This window comes from Drosophila serrata, unplaced genomic scaffold, assembly GCF_035046125.1.
Source record: "Drosophila serrata isolate PLE 108 unplaced genomic scaffold, ASM3504612v1 contig_272, whole genome shotgun sequence".
Taxonomy (NCBI): domain Eukaryota; kingdom Metazoa; phylum Arthropoda; class Insecta; order Diptera; family Drosophilidae; genus Drosophila; species Drosophila serrata.
The window spans coordinates 9,857,335-9,880,557 of record NW_028257170.1 but is presented as its reverse complement, the minus strand read 5'-3'; the positions used below and the strand labels follow the sequence as shown (position 1 = coordinate 9,880,557).

The following is a 23,223-nucleotide window of genomic DNA, read 5'->3' as shown; positions in this document are numbered from 1 at the left end:
AAGAAGGACCACACACGCAGCATCAGTCCTAGTCCTTGGCTAATCGCACATTTTTGGAGCTGGCTAATTGGGGGCTGTGGTTGCAGCTTTTGGCCATTCGCATGATTAATGCCACCGCAGCAACGTGTGAGTTCTGCAGCTGAAGAGTAGTCCTACACGGTGAGAAAATAAATATAATTAAGTCAAGAAAGATTTATATTCTGCCAAACAAAAAACAAAAGTTTCTTTTATAGCTTGACCAAAAAACTTGGCTTAAAATAATTGTAATAGTAAGAAATATATTTTGTAGTGGTATCTTTTCTCACTGTGCACAAACGACAACAAACATAAAACTGAAAACGAAATGCTTGCCCACCCAGGTGGTGGCCATAACTCTGAGGGACGAGTGCAGGTCGCACGCCAGCTACAGATACGCAGACTCAGATACAGATACATCCACAGATACAGCAAGAACGGCTGCTACAGGTACAGATACAGATACTGTTGCAGGATTGATGGACTTCACACGTCCACTGGTCGGGATGATGGCTATCTGTGGCTCACACGTAATCACCCGGGGGATCGCGTCGCCGTGTGGGTCGCTCATCAGTGAAATTGGTCATTCCCGGTTTCAGTCACTATCCTCTTCTCCTCCGGCGGGACATTGTCCAAGATGACGACCTGAAAAAGGGACAAAATAACGATCTAAACGTCACGAGATCAAAATTATCATCAGGCCTGCCAAGGATTTATTTTTTGGTTTGATTAAGTCATTTCACTTGAGGGGATTGAGATTGCAGCTTGATATTTCAAGGGATTGCATAAGTAAACACTTTGGCTGCCAGAAATTTAATAATAAATTACAGGAATATCATAAGGGATTTATGTATTTATATAAATAATTTTAAGGGAACCTTAGAACACATACTTGGATTATTATTATTATTATTCGATTTTACAATCATAAGAATCATTAGAGCATAAAGCACTAGATGATAAGTAATTTCTTGTATTTTAAAGCGTGAAATTTAGTTCAAATAAAAATTAACGATTAAAGATTATTATTAACTAAAAACGTATTTTATACAATGTTTAAGTTTAAGATTATCCTCCCTTGATCTGCTGACACTTAAACAAATTATGAGGCATTCATTGACAGCATCCAGAATTTCGGTATTTCAAATTGGCATCCTTCAGTTTATTTCCGCCGATTTCCGTTTGCTTCGCCTTGAGTTCAGCATGACACTAATTAAGTCTTGAGTCTCAAAAAGTTCCCTTTCCAAAATTCTCCCCCAAAAATGGAAAAAATTCAGTGGCATGCGTATGATTTGTGTTTTGTTTTTGGGGAGGATGCTTTTGGAAGTTTGCCGACTCTGGGGATTGCATTTTCGGGGGTCTTCTCGTGGCATATTTGTTTGGTTAATATGTTAAGTAAAAAATCTGGACCGAGCTGGGCCTGGGGTTCGCTTTGTTTGCCATTTGCCGCATGGCATATTCACTCGGTTGCAACTGTGCTGTGAACGCCAAGTCTGACAGACCTTAATTCCTTTTTACGGTCATTTTAATATCCATCAAATCGCATCGCTGACTCTCGGCGCTCTACGCTCGTTGGCTTTGCTGTTTCGCTTATGGTAAAGTACTGTCCCTGGGCTCGAACTCGTACAGCGTTTAGCATTTGGCTCACTCGCTCACACTCACTATGTTATTTGCCATATGCACAATACGTCGATTTTTCATTCTGCCGATTTGTATGTGTCCGATGCGATGTGTTTTGCGGCTGTCAGTGGAGCGTTAATAGCGGCACGATACAGTATGTGTGTGTACTCAACTTGTACTTTCGGCGCCGAAAGCGAACTCATTGCAAGCCAAGGCTTACGTAAGACAGCATGAATCCGGAGATGAATTTGTCAGAGATATGCATCTCTATAAGCTAGTTTTAAATTAATGTTTAACAAAAACTAGAACAGAGAATGATAGGAAGTATTTGAACCAGAAAATGAGGTATACAAAGTATGAACATTTATTTAAATGCATCTGAAGAAGAAATGAATAAGTTTTTGCATCGAATTTACTACTTTTTAAGTGGGTGTATATACTACGTAGTATATGTATATAATACAAAATTTAAAAATCTAAAAGAGAATAGTAGGAAGTATTTGAAGCAAAGAAATAGGTATACAAACTATAAACATTTATTCAAATGCATCTAAAGAAGACATGAATAATGAAAGATCTATTTTAATATAAACTTCTGTGTTCTATATATACTAAATAATATAGTATATAATTTAACATTCAGCAAGTGCATTTAAAAGCAGAGAAATTCATTTTTTTAAGTCCTTGAGAAAAGCTGTTGATATGTGAAGTGCTCACCCAAAAAGTATGCTATGCTAATAAGCATCGTTCGGTAATTTTAAATAAATCTTCTACTGACAAGTCAATTAAGGCTATTACATATTAAATGTTAATTAAGTAATTCAAAAGTTTGTTTAATTATATAGAGCTTGTGTGTAATTTATGGTTAGTTTTTTTTAGTAAAAGTGGTGGTCAGTGGCCGGTTTTATGCCCACGATAGTCACGCCGTAATACAAAAAATAAAATAGTAAAATTCCTGAGCCAGGTAAGCCTCGTTTATTTACGGCATTTAACACGATCTCCGCGTGCTTGTGTGGTGTTTCGGCCACGATTGAGTGCCAGCCAGACCGCGTTCGAGTGTGAGTAGTCGCATGAGTCTGAGTATGAGTCCGAGTATGAGTACTAGAGCGAGTACAAGTGCCCAAATGGCAGCCGAGCGTGAAGGACGTACGCGCCACAAATTTGGTGGCCCAAAGCCACAACTTGCCCAAATCGGTGGCCATAAAGCCCATTTGGCTTACAGCGTGTGGCTAATATCTGATTCGTCTCTAAGGTCTTTGGCTCACACCAAGTATGACCAATGAATATTGATGATGTTTAAATTTAGGCAGTTTTGTTAAGTAATTTTTGGATTTATGTTGAGTCATGAATGCATTGGCTTTGAAATTTCAGTATAAGTTATAATCTTACTTAAATAAATAAATATATTACTTATTTGCTTTAGTCGAATTACTAATTTAATTTTACTTTAAGTAGTTTTGGAATAACCTTTGTATATGTTGAACTTCCATTTATATTTTTATGATTAAGAGTGAGTGCTTAATAATTATAATTAAAGTTATCGTAGATAATGATATCAAAAATAGTGATACTCATAAATAATGAATATTAATTAAACATACATTTCTAGTAATACAACTAACACTTTTTCGTATTTTAATCAAATTCAATGAAGTCAATATAATCTCTGAATCTTAGAGAGGTAATGTGTCTAATTAAAATGTGAAATCTTAAATATTTAAGCCTAGATTAAATAAATACCTATTAATGCTTAAATGAATAGATTTAGGGGATGTTCTTCATCACTGAATTATTTCAATTATAACCTATTTTTAATCACCTTTATTTAGCTATCTAATTGCAAAATTGGGCTAACGATTTCAACTAGTTATAGTAATTTATCCTCCCATTAATCGTATAAGCTTATTCAATTTGACTTCCAAATTTGGTTGGTTAATGTTTTCGTTATGAATACAACTTCTGGCATTTTATTTTCGCATTTGGCATGACTCGTCCGGCCACAGACTTAGGAACCAACAAAGTTGCGGCATTCCCAGCCACCGATGGACATTCCCACACTGCAGAAATATTTCACATCCGAAATGCAGCTGAAAAGAAACAGAAACAGAAACAGAAACGGCGGCGGTTGATAATGAATGAGCGAAGCGAAGCGAGAAACCAACAGAAATTAGCTACAACTTGTGAAAATCGCTACAAATGCACTTGCGGTTTGGCATTTACGAGCTTCGAGGGCTTCAAAGGGCCAGATTCCGAGCCTCTCTAAATGTGTATATAAGTGTATATACTCCTCCTTCAAAGCCACGAGCGTGTGTCCAGAGTTATTTCGCAACATTGCTGGCGGAGCCCCAGAGCCAGGCCATATGTGTAGTAATGTCTGGCCACCATGTGCACGGGCAAAATGTATGCAAATGAATGGAAAAACCGCGTCAAAGCCAAGCCGCCGACAAACCGCGCGGATGACGAGATGACGCCGTCGCCAAAAAAAGACTCTAAAAAAATAAATATAGTAAAAATCCCAAAAGGCGGCCCCGACCATAGAAATACCCGGCACTTCGAAAGCCCTTGCTATGGCATACTTTCTGCGGTTGAGTGGGAAAAGTATTCCTGCGAAATGAGAAAAAACCACTAAATTCTTTTCAGCCTGGGTGTATTTCTTATTTCATATTTAGAAAGAAAAGTCAGATGAGATATATCGGCGTCAATTTTGAGATTAATATCATTTAAAATATCGTAAAGTTTAGATTATATACATGTATAAAATAAGATATATAGTTTAAAACTTTAAAATCGATATGATGGACAGTATCCAATACCTTATTATATATTTAAGCCATTCTATTATGTTCTATTGGTAAAACATAATAAACTTAATATCGAAGCCGATAATAATAATGTAGAATTATTAAAAGAATAATTAAATTTCTAGGACCCATAAAATCCGAAATCTATATCAATTCGCCTGTGGATGTCTTCATTTTCTTGAGTTACCTATTAATTTCAATCAAATCAATATGCTCCTGAGTACTACCAGTACCGGGTATTACACCGGTGAAAAGTCCAGCCCAAGAAGATGCAGCAAAAAGGCGAAGCGCATGCGTAACGAACAACTTTATAAGGTTCGGAGGCTCTTCAAGTTGTTTTTTGTTTTTTAGTACTTTTTTTGAGGCTGCGGCGTGAGCGGCTCGTTAGCTGATTAGTTTTGGGCTGCCGCCGCCTCTAACAACAAGTACCATGCATTCCACATAACGCCGACTCCCAGATATCCCAGGGCAGCAATCGCGGACCCTGCCTTTTGGCATTAATTAATAACATCCGGCGCCCCAATCGAAACGCGCAGAGATTAAGGCTATTCTTTGAAGAACCGAATACCAAATGCTCTAGAATCTGAACAGAGTTTTATACAGTTCTTGGGAAGATCCAATTTATGAATACATTTCTTTTGTTAAGTTGACTTATAAACCAGCTCTAATCACCTACCAAATAGTGTCTATTTTTAATTCAACTAATTTAGAGCACCTCCCTCACCTTTAATCTCAAGTACGTGCGCACTTTAATGTTCTGATATCATTGGCGAAAAAACACACACTTTTCAAAAAGTTGGCGCCAAAAAGCTTCATCATAATTTGGCTATAAACCAATCTCATTTCGACTTTATGACTTTTCCACTCAGATTCCGATTAGATTTTACTAATATCGTTCAATCATCGTAAACAAATTAAGCTGATTCCGAATTCCCAAATAAAAAAGGGGGTTGGTTTCCAGTGGACTTTAAAGTCGAATGCAAAATGCAAAGCCCAAACAAGCAAATAGTATAAGCAAGTAAATTTGGTAAAAAATAATTTAGTACTTAAAAATAGGTAATGTGCCAGACAAGCACTTTGGCATAAACCGGGAGAGTATAATCCATAAATCTGAGGTAATTACCAATAAAGTCGGGGATTTTCCTCGGCTAAACTTTGCTTTAGTTATGATGCCCTTTCTCCTTAGGGCATTAAAAGAAATCTGCAGTTTCTGACGGCGGAGATAACTGACTGAATCAGTTTCGCTGTTTTTTCGGGACCTGTTTAATTACCCCAAAAAGTCTCGATCGAGATGGCTGGTGCCACACACATGGTGGTCCCGGCTCGCATGGTGGAACCCGCGGCATGGGACTCGAATCGGATGCGGATGCCGCAGGAACAAACAGTTTATCGCTGGAATAACATAATTTCGCTTTTGCCGGCAACGCTGGCGATGACTCTGCCACTGAAAGTGGGGCCAGAAGATGGAGTTGGAGCTGGAGCTGAGGCTGGGGCTTGGGGCTGTGGCAGGCAGGGCAACCGCAAATCTGCGCCCAAAAATTGAGCAATTTGAAATTCAATCAGTAGCCAGAAGACGTCTACTCTCAACTCTCCACTCTCGCCGGGCATGCAGGCAAATTATAGTAATTGAGTGAGCGGCCTCAGACTGCAACTGCCACGATGCGGCACATGAATGGGCCTCGAGATGCACTCGACGAAAATGTGATAATGTGAATTAAATTCATACCCGTAAATCACCTAGATTCTATCATATTTATAAATAGATCCTCTTGAACAGAAATTAGGAAAATGTAGATACTAATAGTAGAATTTTAACATCAAAAAATGGTCTTACATTATCTAGTAATTCGCTTCCTTTACGTAAGATAGAAATTACAAAGTAAATTCATGATAAAGTTATATTTAAAATATTATTATTATTCACTTGTGAATTAAATTCATCCCATCAAAATTCTTCCTTATTATAAAGAGATTTTCTTAAAAAGAAATTGGGAAGATTTAGATACAAATAAACATTGATTGATTGATATCTCTCATTGATATCGCTCCATTAATGTTGGATAGAAATTATTTATTAAATCAATAGTAAAGTCATATTTAAATGGTTATTATTATGTACTTAAGCCGTAGAGTTTTGGCCTAGCATTCATGCTATGATTCAAGAAGGTACAAATCTGGATAGCAGAAAATAAAAATATTTTCGAGTTCCATCATTTATACATGCATCAAATGATTTTAGAACATTTATTCGTAAATGCATCAAATGAATTGCTTAACCATTTCTTAAACTATTTTGATAGTAAAACGGTCTTGGAATTTTATATCAAAATATAAACATTAAATGTAAGGTTTATAGAAGATTCTTAATATTCAAAGTACTAAGAAACTACTTTTATCGAAACCATATCCCATTTTCCTCCTGTGTAAACCCTGTGGACCACTGCGGTACCCTGTGGGGTCGTGACTGTTGGCGGTCGCCTCACACGAGGCTCTCTGGTCCGGAGTCTGCAGGAGCTTGAAAGCAGGGAGCCGGAGCAGGGAGCAGGAGCAGGAGCAGGAGCATCGATGCAGCTGGTCGAAATATGGAAATGAGCTGCGGCTGAGATCGAAAGCTCACGTAAATGACGGCCCACCGAGGTGGCCCTATGTATTATATATACGAATCTGGGATCTGCACGCGATCTGAGACTGGTCTAAGGTCTCCATGGTAAAAGCAGTCCTGACAGTCGTTGGAATTTATGGCCCTCCATGAAATGCACTCTTATCGGGGCCTGGGACAACTTACTATAGAACTGGGTCAAGTTTATCGAACTATACGTGGCTGAGCATTTATCTATTAACAAACTTTATTTTCTGCTTTCCGTTTCTACTCCTCCCCCCCAGCAACCCCATTTTATGGCCATGTTTATCAGCTTTTCCTATGATAATTCCGGCCTTGTGGCTGCGCGTGGCATCGCAGTAATTGCGGAATTTCCCCCGCTTGTAAATTGCTCCATTTGCCGGACTCGGGCATTCCGTATTCCATTTTGCTATTGTTTTTTTTTTACTTTGGGAAATTTTTGTAATAATTTTTCTCGTTTGTGGCCTGTTTTTATGTGGGTTATTTTGTCGGCTTGGCTTTTATGCATATATTTTATTTATGCATGAAATTGTTCGTCTTTAGTCTCCACACGCATTTTAGCGAATTTGTTTGTTCGTTTAGCGAAAATAGCGAAAAAATTCAAGGGGAATTTACTACCCGAATGGAATATTTTTGTGAGTTTTGAGGAAGTGCAAAAAGGGGAATAAAGGAAATCAAATCAAATATAAATAATCGGGAAATGTATTTAACGAGCAGAATTATAAATAATCAGTTTGTTTGTGATGATTTGTTTTGAATTATCAAGATCAAGTTCTATTTATATTAATAGCTTTTAATCGTATTACAGAACTTTATTTTGCATTAGCAGTTGAAATTTCTGGAACAAATCCCTTTATTTTGAAATGATTATAATAATAATTTCCATAAGAAATCCCAAGTTATGGTACTCAAGATAATTCTAATCAATTTTAAAAAACCAAGACATCTTTGTGATGTTAGGTTTTTCAATCCATTAAACCTCTTAAGAAGTACAAGGCAAGTTTAATAAGTTTGTTTTTTTTTTATATACTCCACATTTCAAAAGTTCATTTGTTCAAGACACTTCCATCTCGATTAGAGAAGCAATGACATCACAGTGTCATCAATGCTATCTGGAACCTTGAAAGGAAACGGAACCCATCGCCGACCTTATATAGTACCTGATATGGAGGGTCTCTACCATCTACCGACGTCATAAGAAATAACAATTAACTGTTAAGCGACCCTCGGAGATATCAACACCACTTCACACCGAAAGATACAAAAACTGTTAACTGAATATAAGGCAACTCAGGAATCGGGCCTCTATATACATACATATATGTATATGAATTTCGGGGCGTTAAAATTGACTACGTAAATTGCGAAACAAAACCAGAAGAAAAAGGAGGACGGTGGAGAGATCCTCCTTGAAGAGCGGCGAACGTGCAGCGACTTCACACTTTCAAAGTAATTTTAACACATTTCAATTAAAAAGGATGGGGCATGCGGGGCAACATGTAAAATTTAATTAAAAACCCTTTAAGGATAACCGAACACGCCGAGTGAGAGCACGTAACGCCCGGTTATTTGGTGTGGCAGCCTTAATTGAAGGTGCCCCCTGAGCGGATCCCCCAAACCCAAACCGAAACCCATCCCAAGCCCAAACCCATCCTCCATGTGGAAATGCTATTAACGGGCTGTCATAACGAGCGGGACGAGCCACAGGACTGGAGTGGTGTTATTGTTTTCGATTTACGACGATCGTAAATCAATAGCTTAATTGATAACTTGACGCTATTTACGATGACACAAATTAGAATTTGTGCGGACAGTTTATGGACACGAAGTCAGCTGCTGCTTTCGGGTGTTAATCGAGCCGACTTTTCACGTCGTTGTGGGTCGAAATTTTTCCACACTCTTGAAAGCTTTCCTACTGCCACAGCGCGATGTTTTCTTTGGTCACGTTTTCGAATCATAGCCGCGGAAGATTTTCTGATTTTTTTCGGACGTCACCATTATCATTATCAGGCGGCGTTGCCAAGCAATCAGCGCAATCACGCATTTGATGTCATAAATTGGCTTTATCAGAGATTTAACACCCACCACAATGGGAGCGTCGAAAAACTCGGCCGACGATCACGATCACGGAGCGATCGCCTGCAACACGTGATACGCTGCTCGCTACCCCCGGCTGAAGGTCGCGTGACAATAACAACAACAAATAGCCCAGTGAATACGGTCCGGGATCTGGACTCCCGGACTACCAGTGTCCCCCAGTCGCTGGGACAGACGGCCAGTCATCGCCGGATAATGATAGACGGTCGGTCCGGCGATAAGGCCCCCGTCGGTCGCAAAAACAACTGGCACCACAGCAGCGCGCTTTTTATAGGGACCAATCAACGATCAGCGGTACGACGTCTCACTTGCGAGCGGCGTGCGCGGCGGTGATAAGACCGGCCCCAAAAAATGTGAAAAATATAACTGGGATGGGATCGGATGGAATGGAATGGGATGGGATGGGGGGCCCATCCGACCTCTGATGGGGTCGTCTTGGTTTAACAGATGGTATTTCGGGGGCATCAAAGTACAAGTACTTGCATGGTTCGCTTATAAAGTTACTGATAAAGATGCTTGCAACAGTCAAAGCGAGCTGGGCATTGCAGAAATTGTATATTTTACTACCTATGTATTAAAAATATTGTATCTGTAACAACTTATGTATTTAAAGTTGTAATATCTTCATTGTAAGTTAGATCTGTAACGATATAAAGCTATCAAATATATCTCTTGTTGGGAAAAGATCATTCTGCAGCCAATACAGTTGAACTATGTAATTGAAAACCCTTTAACTTCGGAATTGAATTTAAAATTGCATACTTTGGACGAATTTTTCTAAGAGTGCATCGTAAAATAAATTACATTTCATAAAAATGGTTCAGTTTTGAAATTCTTTCAAAGTCACCCCAAGGTAAAAGCATTTTCGTTATGAGCAGAACCGTCGGTATTCTTCCTCCGAAAGGTTTTATCATGTACATAAATATTGATTTAAAATATAAATAAATAATAAAAAGCAAATTCAAAAGTTCTTTCACATATTTTAATTTAACTACAGTCGAGTCTCGATAATTCGAAATGGCAAGGAGATCACTTTTTTTACGAATTAGACGGGAATTCGATTTATCGAGATTTCTATTTAAAGGGGCTCAAAAATGAAAGAGTCGAATAAACGGGGTTTTTACATTTCACATCATGTTTACATATGTATTTAGCTTTATTAAAATTAAACAAACATAATAAATATGTACATTCATTTGTACGTTTTTCAAATTAAAGGAAAATTAAACAAAAAATTAACAAACAAAATTAAGCAGAAACATTAAATTATTAAAAACGAAAATTCAAGATTTAAAATAATTGGTAATTTTTGATTGTTTCGTGTTTTTTTCTTTTATTTTTTCCATTGCGTTTTCTAAACCTATTAGGTTGTCAAACACACTATTTGGCACATAATGAGTCGAAAAATAATGTTTAAGTTGAGGAATTAATGCTCTGGTTTGTAAATTCTATAAAATTTCTTCTCCGTTTTGATGCCTGCAAAATCTAACGTCGCTTTAACTACAAAATATTTCGCATCGCATTACGATTTATAAGAGGTTTCGAAACAAAATTACAATTTATAAGGTTCAATATTCTTTGCGTTGCGCCAAATACTACGAATTAACGAGGGGACCAAAATGTATGGAATTTTTACGAATTAACGAGTTTTTTTCAAGGGGACAGAATTTTTTACGAATTATCGCGATTTTCGATTTAGCGGGGTACGAATTATTGGGATTCGACTGTATATATAATGTTTCATTTTTAAATATTCTAAAATAAATTTGGAAGAACTCATTATTTTGCCTTCCATAGAGATATTCAAAAAAAATTAAATTATATTGGATATAACCGAAATATTATATGTATAATACAAGTACAAATTTTATAATAGAAGTAATTATTAACAATATAAAGTATGAAATTAATATTTTATATAATACTACTAAAGTTCAAGTACTTGAAATCGAATAAACATTTTACATTTAAGTAAAGTTTCCAATATTTTACCTATTGAAATTCATATCTAAAATTTTGTCTTTAAGTTAGATAACTTTTAAAAACAACTCCGATATAACGGTGTATATTTTATTATTTTGTTTTTAATGTTATATTCAACATTTATGGGCAGAAAAACACCGAAAAGATAGCTAATCTTCGTGGTAGGAAGTCAGTGAGAGTATTTTCGCTTCGTGTTATCAATAAACAAGTCAAAATTCAGTTCATTTGATGAACGTAACGTAACAAAACGAAATGAAATGAACAAAGCCAACAAGCGCGCCAACGAAACAAACAAACAAATAATAAAATTTGAAATGCCATGGAAATTTCCTCGAAGGCAAAAGAATATTGCCCAAGAGAAATCGGCGCGCCAATCGAATGCGCTGCTCAGATTACAGATTCTCAAAGTTACGTACGGTTATATAGAATATATATGTACGTACGTATTCCCTACATATATCTCCATATAATCTCCGGCGTGTCCAGATGTGAGCGATGTCACGGTTTCCATGGAGCACCGAGTTCCGACATTCCTGCTACGGCAACACGGCTACCGTTCGAAAGAGTCGTGGAGATCGAACCAGTTTCGGATCATCAGCTTGAGCAGCCTGTATTTGTTTTTATAATACCATTGACGTCAAACGAACGGAGCATCAAAACAATTAAAGTTGAATTAGAAAAGTCTCGCGACGTTGTCCCCACGACATCTGGCCGCAAGCCGGGACTAGTCTGGCCTATGCTAATTCACCGCAAATATATGTTAGCCATGGCCATGCAATATTTATAAGGCCGAGAATCTGCCTCGAAAATACCTGACCGGTGTTCTGTTTCCTCTGACATATATTAGCCAAGTCTCATAAATATTTATGTGCCTCTGACGGTTCTTTTGGGTGCACTGAGAGTTTGCTAAACGGAAAGTTCCCCAAGTATGCTGAGTACCTATGAAAATGATCATCATAAAAACCATGGTTTTAATAGTTCAAAGGGATGAGTATGTCTCGGTTCTGTTCCTTCAGTCCAAGTAAGTATGCCTTAACTGTCACTGAAACCTTGCTGTCGAATAAGATACAGATCATAAAGTTTATCCGTAGTGATTTGAATCAACATAGTGAGTAGTAACTAAAATTAAGCACAAATAATCTTATTATTTTGTGTAATATTCCATCCAAACTTTAAAGGTTTCCTGCCAGAACGTCAAGATGTCTCTTAATCTGCAGTATGAAAGCATTGGTAAGAATTTTGTACAACAATACTACGCAATGTTCGATGATCCGGCAAATCGTGCCAATATGGGTAACTTTTACAATCCAACCGATTCATTTATGACATTTGAGGGCCATCAAATACAAGGAGCCGCCAAGATTTTAGAGAAAGTTCAGAGCTTGAGGTTTCAGAAGATTAAACATATTGTGACCACAGTGGATTCGCAGCCAACCCTTGATGGAGGTGTCCTTATAAATGTCCTGGGAAGACTCCAGTGCGATGAGGATCCACCACATGCCTTTTCTCAGGTGTTTGTGCTAAAAGCCAATGCCGGCAGTTACTTTGTGGGTCACGAAATCTTTCGACTTAACATTCACGATTCTGCCCAAGTATTCTGATGACAAAAATAAGATTTATACATGATTTATCTACACAAGATTCAAGCCGTACTGGAAATGTTCCTGAAGCCATAAGATTAAATGAATAATTTGAAGTGCTTTCTCGGATTTTGGATTCGCCACTCTCCACTGGGTCAGCATAGAATTCCCCCCAAACATTCCACCAAGTCATCGTTACTAAGCCTCCAAATCCAAATTTTGTACGAATTTATTCATTCATTTCTGTAAAACTTCAAATTATTTTTTGTGCATATTAATAAACAAAAAATATTCATTCTCATATATAAGAACTCTTAAGTATATATGTATCTGTGTTCTTAGCACAGCTCGGAGCGAGCCCCATAAATTTAATTCAAAACTCGCATCAAAACAACTCATCAACTCCGCCCAACAGCATTTCTCGAGAGATATATGTTATAAAGAACGAAAAGTCAGCCTTAAGACCCGAGGATATATGTTTGGTTGGTTGTCCAACGCATATTAAAATGCGGCGACGAGAACCAGTTGAAAAATTAGACATCAAAAGTTTTCTGGTTTATGGGGAATGTCGCGTGAAAAGAAATATATATACTATACACTTATGCAAAATAAATCTCGCCGAAGAGATATTTTTGAAAAGACACATTGTGCGCCAAAGAATACAAAATAATAATAATAAAAAGGAAAAGAATTATTTAAAACTTGTTTGGCTGGAGCGGCCTTTATTATTATTAATCTTAATGAATGTTAAACACTTTTATCAGAGGAATAAACCGGCAGCGGTGACTGGGTGATGGAGGGGCGTGGCTGAGAGCAAGGGGCGGGGTACAGCACGCGTCATTTTCAAATGTCTTTTGATTACTTAGGCACTTGGAGAAAATAATGGCAATCAGGAGAGACATAAGATATAAGTTTTCTGAAACAAACTCCAAGAGAGGTTTTATTATAAGAAATATTTTAAAATCAGAGAATTGGTTTTTATTAATTTATGAAATATATAAATAAACTAAAAATAAGTTTAGATTATCAAAAGTTTTTCTTCATGTGCATTTCAATTTAAATCTTAACTTTGGTTACTGTGTTCCGTTGAAGTGTTTTCGTTACGTTTTTTGTATTTTGTGGTATAAATTTACTGTGTTTTTTTGTGGCCATCGCATTTACGTCAGAGGCTGGGCAGGTGGGGTTAAGGTGGAGTCTCTCTACTTCAGTAAATATATTCCTACCTATAGTATAGTGTATATAACCGATCTCTAGCCAACTGTCTCCGTTCCGCTGCCTTGCTTTGCTTCGCTTTTCATTGAATCCCATTTTGCACCCTTCATATCGGTCGATCTGTCAATATTTGCAAGTCACTTTCTTGTTTGCCCTGCAAAAAAATAAATAAATAAAATACAAATACATATATACACCCATTAAGTAAGGAAAGTAAGGCTGAGAGAAACAGATCCCCTGACTTGTCCGAGAATCATTGACGCGAAAAAGGCAAAACCCCGGTCAATATTTGTGCTCGAGTGTTGGGTGTGACATTACTCATACGCACCGTTGGCACGTCTGGCCGCATTAGAACCTGCATTCAGCTAATTAGCTGCCTTTCGACTGCCCAAACAGCGGACTTTGGCAAACAGTTGAGGCATTTTCCAGTTGTTTGCCCAACGATCGCACCGATCGGTAGTTTGAAAGTAGTTCGCACCTGCCCCGTTCGCCGGCCAGGTAGCATTGGAATTTACAGCATGGAAATCAAGGCTGCTGCACGGATGTATTTACATAAATTGCCTCAGTCTGGTCTGGGGATCGCATCTCAGTTCCGCCCCTTCATCCGCGATCCTCTCACTCGATCTCTGAGCCCTGCCTGGGCATTGTGTATTGAGTTGTTATGGCCAACGCCTTTGTTTGTCCTGCACCATCTTTGTTGTAGTTGTTGCCAGCATCGTGTGCGGCAGCTCCTGTTGTTGCTTTTGGCCCGAGAGCCGGTTGGGCCAAAATAAACACTCTGGACCCAGAGACACCGACTGACCCTCCACAGGGGAGTACAGTGGTTAAGATACACTTTATTTAGAATAACATATATTAAGCAAGAATGTAAAGATAGATATTTATTAATACTAATATCTAATGTCTTATTGATTAGTTATACATTTAATAAGTTTCAGAATGGATAGTGGTGATTTTTGACTCTTTTGAATCACTGTAACTCCCTCCGCCATTGCTGCCGAGTGCCTTTGTGTTTCGGATCACGGACCGGTGCAGAAAATTGTTCAATTACACACAGAGAGAGACCCTGGACAAGGGCTACTTGGGCTGCTGTGGTTGCCACATCCCGACCACCAAGATTTGCATTTGCAGCGAATCGAAGCGCTGTTGCAAGATGCGAGCCCCTTGCAGCTCATAATTGCTTGCGACTTGATGCACGTTAAGCAAGTTAACACCCAAGTGTAGCAGCTGCTGCTCCCGATGCAACCTTAATTATTTTCGGAGCGAACGGGACGGATATTGATGGCCTGCGAGCGGGATAGAGACATCTTTGAGTAATGGCCGCTGAAATGCCTTAAATTGGCCATCGATTTCACGGGGCCAGAGTCATCGGCACCGAAACTGGAAAGAGTTGAAGGAGAAAATGGCCACCAGGTGAGCTTAAATTTTCCATCACTCAAGGGGAGGCGATAAGACCTGGTAACCGTTCACGAACCCCTTGGCAATCACTAGATACCAAAATAAAGTATTAGTTATAGTATAGTTTTGCTGCATAGTTACTGCGTCAATCATTAGCAGATTGTCAGAACAATCAGTTGAGTGGCTTAGGTAAGGGTATGGTTTACATGGCAACAGTCTTCACAAGGTAAATAAAGAATATTAGCAGTGGGATTATTTATTTAATTACTGTTACATTAAAACAAATACAGGATATTTAAAAGTTAGCTATCAGGGATATGATAAGAATCATGCAAATATAAGTAATGAGTTCATGAAATGAAGGATTTGTGTTCTGTTATTATTTAATATATTATTACATATGTATTGTTAAGTACTCTTTGAGTAATCAAATTTGTAGTATTTTTAGGCTCTATATTATATGTATTATATAATATTGGTATACGTATATTATAAATATTATATTTTATATATTATATTATATTTGTTTAATGCACGGTTAAAGCTTACGGTTTGTATCCTAGTCAAACTATTTTTTAGTTGAAAGGGATTATGTTTTTATTTATAAATATACATAAAATATTAAGGCTTGTATTTTTTGCTATCTTATGTTACATACATAATGTTACATTTGCATACAGAAAATTATATTATTTCAGTTGAATTGTTACACTTGAGTTTTAGATAGACAAAAATTTCCATAATTACCAAGTACTTAAGAAAGTTAAATGGTTTTTAAAAGGCTTATATTAAATAAAGTTATTAAACATAATATGACTTATGCCTGAAATAGATCAGGGTCATTCGTAAGTAATTAAACTTTTACCTAAGTACATTTAAACTAACCTTTAAATGGGCTTGCCTAGTTAATACTTTGCATTGTTGTGGTAATGAATTATTTGGCTTACTCACCCATAGACCTTGTAACCCATAGAATGTAATGGAATTTTTTTCTGTGTAGATACACCCTCCAATCGATCGATCTATCGAACGATCGTGTCAGCCTTGCCGTAGCTAATATTGACTGGAACCGTCTAATTATAGACCCAGTCCCGGCTCAGACGGCTTACGGCCTACGTGATTGTGTGACTGTGTGTCACACGACCCACCGCCAGACCCATCCACAGTCGCAGTCCCAGTCCCAGATGCAGTGCAGCACCCCCATCTCCCCGCTCCGGAATGGGGCGTCGGGTGGTGATAAGGAGAACCACTCGACATAGCTCGCAGTGAGCACAACAAAATAATTATTGATAAAAGCTACGGCTCTGCGAGAACTTGTACATATACATAGGTGTACGTATATTTGTCTGTATGTGCAAACAACAGAGCGAAAACAAAAAAACTACAACAATTCATGGAAAATTTTTTCAACAACTCGCAGTTCATTGCTTTCCCCCCAAATGGAAGGTGGTGGTGGGTGTTATTTTTTTCAGACGGTGTGTGCAGGTGTGAGGTGTGCGGGGTGCCGAGGTGGGGTTGTGTAGGGCGGTGTAAAAATAGCATTTCGTTGAGCGGCGCATTCGTCATGGCACACGCAAAAAGTCATGCCCCTGCCTTGCTACCTAGATATAATCTATTTACGTGTTCCTCGCTTATCGCCAAGCAAATATATATATATATGTATAAACGGTAGATAAGGGCGGCGCTGACGTTCCCTCCCCCGATGAAACTATACAGTACACTATATACAATATATATATGTATATATATGACCGTGGCGAGCACGGGTTTTGGATCTCATGATAAGACGATGGCCGCGGGGCAGACAAGCTCCGGCGTGGGATCGGGGACGGGCAGCAGTCACGCTCCTGGCGATAAGAGTTCCCGGGGGGACTTGGTCAATTCCCCAAGTGTTATTGACTCGACAACGACGACGACGACGCCGCCGAGTGCCACGAAATAACCCGGACCGGCATTCAAGTGGGCTCGACTTCCAAAGATAAACGGAATCGTATCGGTTTGGAGGGGTGTCAGGGAAGTGTGTCAATACGGTGACCAGCCGGGTCTACAGAAGTCAGCGGCTAGATCGATTTCCAGATAGCACTCTTCTAGGTGATAAGGACTATCTTGGAATGAAATCACCGCACTGCAGGTTGAACCCAAAATGTATCGACATTTAAGCATTGGCTTAAAAGTTGAGTTTGTTTTTAGCTGAAAACTAAGGTTAATATCGCATGCTCAATGTATATTTTTGGCACAAACTAGAGAATGCGATTCATACAACAAATTAAAGATGTAACTAGGAATATTTTGATACTTCAAACCAATGGATATTAAAGATAAATAAATAAAAATAAATAGTTTAATTAAATTGAGTGCCCTTGCATTTAAGAAATAAAATTCAGGACTTCTGCTCCAATAAAAACTTATAAACTAAATAAATTAGTGAAATAAACTGTATTTAATTATACAGCTAAGTCAGTTTTCACGGGTATGCCTTAAAAATACACGGATAATCCTTTAAAACTTGCTTAACAATCATTTCAATCATTTTATTAGACAAAGAAATACTTAAATAACAAATAAAAATAATTATATATACTATGATTTGAGCTTCTGGACTTTTTAAGCAGCTGCAACATTTTCTAATTATTCATATTTAAATATGTTATGTGCCAAATAAATAAGGAAACCGAAACAATTTTAGTTAATATTCTATATTATATTTTAAACTCCACAAAGGTGTTTAATTGAGATTACCTAAGTTTAAACATATGTATATAAAATCTTAAAATCATAAATAAAATAAATGTCTTTAAAGTAAATTTAATCTAAGATCAAAGAGCAACAATATCAGCTTTATGTATCATCAACTAAAAGTAATGGTTTAACAATAACAACTTTAATTATTTTACCATCATGAATCAAAATATATTTATTACCCATAAACCACCATCAAAAGCTTACCTACCACCTTTATTACCCCTTCCCCAGCTGCACTGAGCGAAAAATCACCTTGCAACGCCTTTGAGTCACGTGGGATACTCACATGGCCCTGCTAGCACGTCGTACTAAATAGATATCTTAGTCCCCATCGATAATACTGCGGCAACTGTGCTGGGTCGGTCTACTATCGTGGTGCCAGATAGCCAGAGAGGCCCCTAGCAAGTGTGCCAAAGTCCGGTGTCTGCCATAAACGCCGAAAGAACAAACAAAAAGTGCCCATTCTGCGACACAGTGGCCGGCCAGCTGATTACACACACTCGAGCCACACTCGAGGAGTCCAGGAGTCACAATATAAAGCGAATATTAATAATCCGAGAGCTACTAAAAATAAACCATCAATCATGAGGGCATTCGACCCAATCTAATCGCATCTAATGCGGCGTCTAAGTAAACAACTCGAGTACGGACACTAATTAGGCAACCGAATGTCATAAAGCCAAGCGGCACAAGCTCTAGGGGATTATGGGGTTACTTCTTCTGCAGAGGGTAAGTGGCTCCCACCCAAGAGAGATCCATTCCAAGATCAAAATACATTTCCCAATCGAAAAACAAATAAAGAAAGACCCCTGGCTGGCACTCGACTCGACTCGCTTATCAAGACAATTGAGAGGTCGACCTCGAAGCACCCCACGGTTGGCACGAATGTCTGGCGATTGATAAGCCCCTCAGCTCGAACCCCACCCAAAACCAGGCCCCAATCCAAATCCCAGTCCGACCTTGCCGGCAGTTCCGCCTTCTGTAAGAGCCCCTCGAACTGGTCCCCGGCCCTTGGCACTCGGAATCTGGTCTTCAGGAAGTCGCCGCCGGTGACAAATCTCGAGTGGCAACTATGTTATGTTAAGTGCCGGGTTCCGAGAACTCGGACTCTGCTGATTAGTCAGATGGAGAGCGAAACCTGTCGGTTGCACAGAGAAAAATTCATTTAGAATGATATAATGATGAATTTTTGGAGTTGGATCTGTATAATAAACTAGAGAACAGAAGAAGATATTTCATTTAAGTATTGAAAGTATCTTATAGACATTCTATATACACTCCAAAGCATTCGATATCAATCTATTTGTTTCCCGTGTAAAAGTCAGTCAGCAAACATTCAAAGATCAATGGGAGGCACTTGTAGTTCCAGAGAATTGCTGATCGATTCCTAAACGGAAATGCTTTTCCGTAGTTTTTCCTAGATACCCTATATACCCCCGCTGGGGTTAGCTTCTTGGATCCCCGATCGGAGCTTGACCTTTCGCTAAAATAAGACAAGTCTGGCACGAGTACGAGTTTTTCAAGCGACGAGACACGAGGCGACGCGACGCGTAATGATGATTACCATAACGAATTCGACGGGCGCTCGACTGACCGATCAAGCGATCGACCGACTGACTGGCTGACTGACTGAATGACAGAACCACTGAATGAGAGACTGACTGACTGAAAGACTGACTGACTGACTGAATGACCGAGTGACTGATCGATCGGCACGAGCTGCCAGCACGAGCAGCACGCTCAATTGGGGCTGCGGCTCGTGTTGCTGATTGCTGCCGGAGCGATCGCTGGACGCCGCCCCTGCCCCCCGTATAGCCGCTACCGGACCGCCTGTGAACCGCCCCTGGCCCAACCCGGACTACCACCATCTCCTCCTCCTCTGATAATCATCTCGTGCGTCAGCAAAGCCCGAGCACTTTAGACTTGGAGCTCCGCTATTGGGAGCCCATGATATGGCAGTGTGATGCCTTGTCTCGCCTCGGCTTGTCTTGGCGTGCTCCCCTTCGGAAGCACCTTCCTTCGGCACCAACAGCCTATTTGCCCATTCACTAAGCTCCACAATTAACGCTGGCATTTTTATAGATTTGAACTTTCTAATTACCCGGCTCATTGGCGTCTTTTCCTGGGTGGGCCCATGTTTTGTGTTTTTTGAATGGAGACTCTGCTGTGAACTTTGGCCAATTAATTCCAAGATATTCATCGACAGCCTAACATATTCAGCGACCAGCTGAAATTCATTTCGGTAAATGCCATGGCAAGTCATTAGCTGGCAAGAATTAACATTTACACTCACAGTTCTGTTTGACATTCAAAGAACCAGCAAATGTTTTCTTACTAATTTAAGAAAACAATAAATTACAAAGTACATAATATGAAATTACTCAGTTTGTTAAAAGTTTTCCAACTTAATTTACTATATTTGTTCCAATAATTGTATTGTTTAAACCAAATCAAAATCATACTATTATAGATGTGTGGTTATCTTAACGACTGTTTATTTGATCTAATTACAATTTGGTTCTTCGATCTGGAACAGCAATCTATGAATAACAGTGTTCATTTTGAATACTTAACATAATTTGTTCAAATATGGCTATTAACTTTATAATATGTAAGGTCTTAAATTAAGCCAGATCATTGCTAATGAAGGATAATCTGTTAAAATTGACCAGCAAAACTCCAATATCGGAATACTTTTTAATACTAAGCTGAAATAAATTGAAATGTTCTTAATTAAACATTTGTATTCATTCAAATAAAAACATTTTGTATTTTTAATTACTTAAACTTAATCATAATTTGTAGTTATTTAAGCTATTAATCTATTACAAAGTTGCTTTGTTTTTTAAACAGACTATTGTGATTTTTTGAAAAACAATTAATTCTGTGTACTAAGTGGAGGTGCCAAGTACTTTTCAGCTGTCACTTAACTCAACCGATAATTCAATAATTGAAAAGTGAGGGAGGGAAAAGCAAAACATATACATTTATCTAAAATTTTGATTGTTTGCTAAAGCTATAGAAGCTATTGTTTGTCTGAGTTGGCAACTCGTGATACTCACAATTTGTGCAGCGATCAGTGGCTCTCCGCAATCGAATTGAAAACGCCATCATGCTCCATTAACCCCTGGGCGCCAATGCTGGCGCCCTGTGACCCACCACCACCCCCCTTAGCACTCCAGCAAAAGGGGTGGTAAAGGGGGGTTGGTGGGGTTCTCAGTGGGGGCTTTCAACGCTTTCGCGATCAATTGCACGTCGCGCTCATCGCCCAGCGTTCGGTTATCGTCGTTCAATGTTCGGCTATCGAAGATCCCCGATCCCCCATTGGCACTCGCTTGCTCGCTCGCTCGCGCTATTGGCCTCCATTTGGAGCTGACGCCAGCCGCGGCACGTGCCGCACAATCTTTGTGCGGTTCCATTGCTCTTTCCCAGTACCGCTCCTCTGTACCGCTCTCCCTCGGTACCCTTTCCCCCCTTCGCCGTGGAAGCGGCCTCCGTTTCCGTCGCCGCGTTGTTTGTTGTTTGCTCATGAGCTTTTGTTATTTTTCCACCCGTTGTTGACTTTTGCTCTGTCGCCATGCCGGATCGTCGGGCAGGGTATAGCTTCCCCCCTTTCCGTTGCCACAGCAATTTCATCTAGTATCCACAATGGATGGCTCTTTTTTCTGGAATTACCTGGATTTGGCCAGTGTTGGTACTTCCTAAGGTAGTCCTAAATTCCAAGGTACCGTTTAATTTTAAGTTTAATTTTTGGGAAAACTTACTAATGTAACTAGGAACTATAAACCATTAAAAAATCGTATACAATTTGTTTTTTCTGTCAGTCATGTCTATATTAACTCGGCTGTTGATATTGATAAAGAATATATATGATTTTTAGGGTCGGAAACGACTCCTCCACGCTAGCTTATTAATAAATATAATTAATTTTATATTAATTATAATAATAATAGTAATTAATTATTATTTCCCTCCAGAAATATAAAAATTTATTTATTATTCTTCCACTTTCCCTTTTTGGAAGTATTTCTGATTTAGGGAGGTGCTCTTGTTCGTACAATTCGTAATACCTAGAGACAACTTTTAAATATTTCCTTCAATTTTAAAAATTGGTGTGCTAAAATAATTTTAATAACTACTCATAGACTAGAAGACATATCTTCCTTAAACCAAAGCTTAGCTCTACCTAAAACCATAAATGATATCCTAATTCTTCAAATATGTTGCTTAAAATGTTGAGTTAAAAATATCCTCTGATAATGCTCTAATATATTTTATTTACCAACAATCCAATTACTGTATTTGCACAGGTAGTATAACAGAGATAAGGGCCAGGTAAATGAGTACATGTGAACCCCCTGGAATAACTGGCATCACTGGTTCCCATCCGATTTTTTATGAGCCAGGCGTGTGTCGAGATTTGCATGTTATTTTTATTTATTTATTATTTTTACTTTGGGCGCACCTCAGTGGGTCAGCGCGTTTTGCACAATTTCCTCCCCGCCCCAAAAAACAAACAAACTTTTCCCTTTTCCAGCAGAAATTTAATAATATTTTCTTTTGGCCCGTGTGCGCTGCCCCTTTCTTTTTCGGGTTGCTTGCGTAAGTGGGATTATGTAAGCGTTGCATTGACTTTGGACCGGAATGCCAATTAAATGCGAGCATTTCAGTTGACATTGTGCATTTTTTCGCATTTCGTTTTGCTCCTCTTTATTTCCTGGCGACTTGAGAAGCAATGGATCTGCACTTAAAAGGGGGAGCGGCGTCGGTCACCCTACGCCGGGCGTCGACGGCAGAAACTGGAAGCAGAAGTCGGTATATACTTGACTATTGCCCCCATTAAATATTATTCCTAACTCATTATCGGATTATTTTCAATGTTATATAATTAATTTGATAGTTTTAATGGAAGTTCTCGGATGGAAAATGTCACCTGAGTGTTGCGCAATTGAAAGGTTTGAAAATAATATTAAATATTTATTTCCTTTGCTTAATTTTAAAAGTTAATTTAGTATTCTACCAATAAAAATAATATAATAAATGTATTTTCTTATATTATGGTAAAGTAATATAAATAATTTAAATATTTACTACACTTCAAATATATATGTAAAATAAATAACAACAAGTTCTTTTATACATAATTATTCTTATT

The 23,223-nt window shown here is 38.5% G+C and overlaps 1 long non-coding RNA gene and 1 pseudogene across 4 annotated transcripts; one reads left to right on the top strand and one right to left on the bottom strand.

Moving 5' to 3' along the window:
- The first annotated feature begins 11,701 nt into the window (after positions 1-11,701).
- On the top strand, positions 11,702-13,027 carry LOC110190230 (putative nuclear transport factor 2 pseudogene; annotated as a pseudogene). Of its 2 annotated transcripts, XR_015271896.1 has the most exons (3): positions 11,702-12,062; positions 12,115-12,244; positions 12,315-13,027. The product of XR_015271896.1 is annotated as a putative nuclear transport factor 2 pseudogene, transcript variant X2 (transcript). The 2 variants fall into 2 exon arrangements; XR_015271895.1 differs by lacking the exon at positions 11,702-12,062 and having other exon boundaries at positions 12,106-12,244.
- A 627-nt stretch (positions 13,028-13,654) lies between these two features.
- Positions 13,655-19,726, bottom strand: LOC147643550 (uncharacterized). 2 transcript variants are annotated; one of them, XR_015271898.1, is made up of 2 exons: positions 16,278-19,726; positions 13,655-14,082 (listed from the first exon to the last, which is right to left on the bottom strand). It is a non-coding gene; the product is annotated as an uncharacterized LOC147643550 (long non-coding RNA). The 2 variants fall into 2 exon arrangements; XR_015271897.1 differs by lacking the exon at positions 13,655-14,082 and adding an exon at positions 14,748-15,308.
- Positions 19,727-23,223: the final 3,497 nt, after the last annotated feature.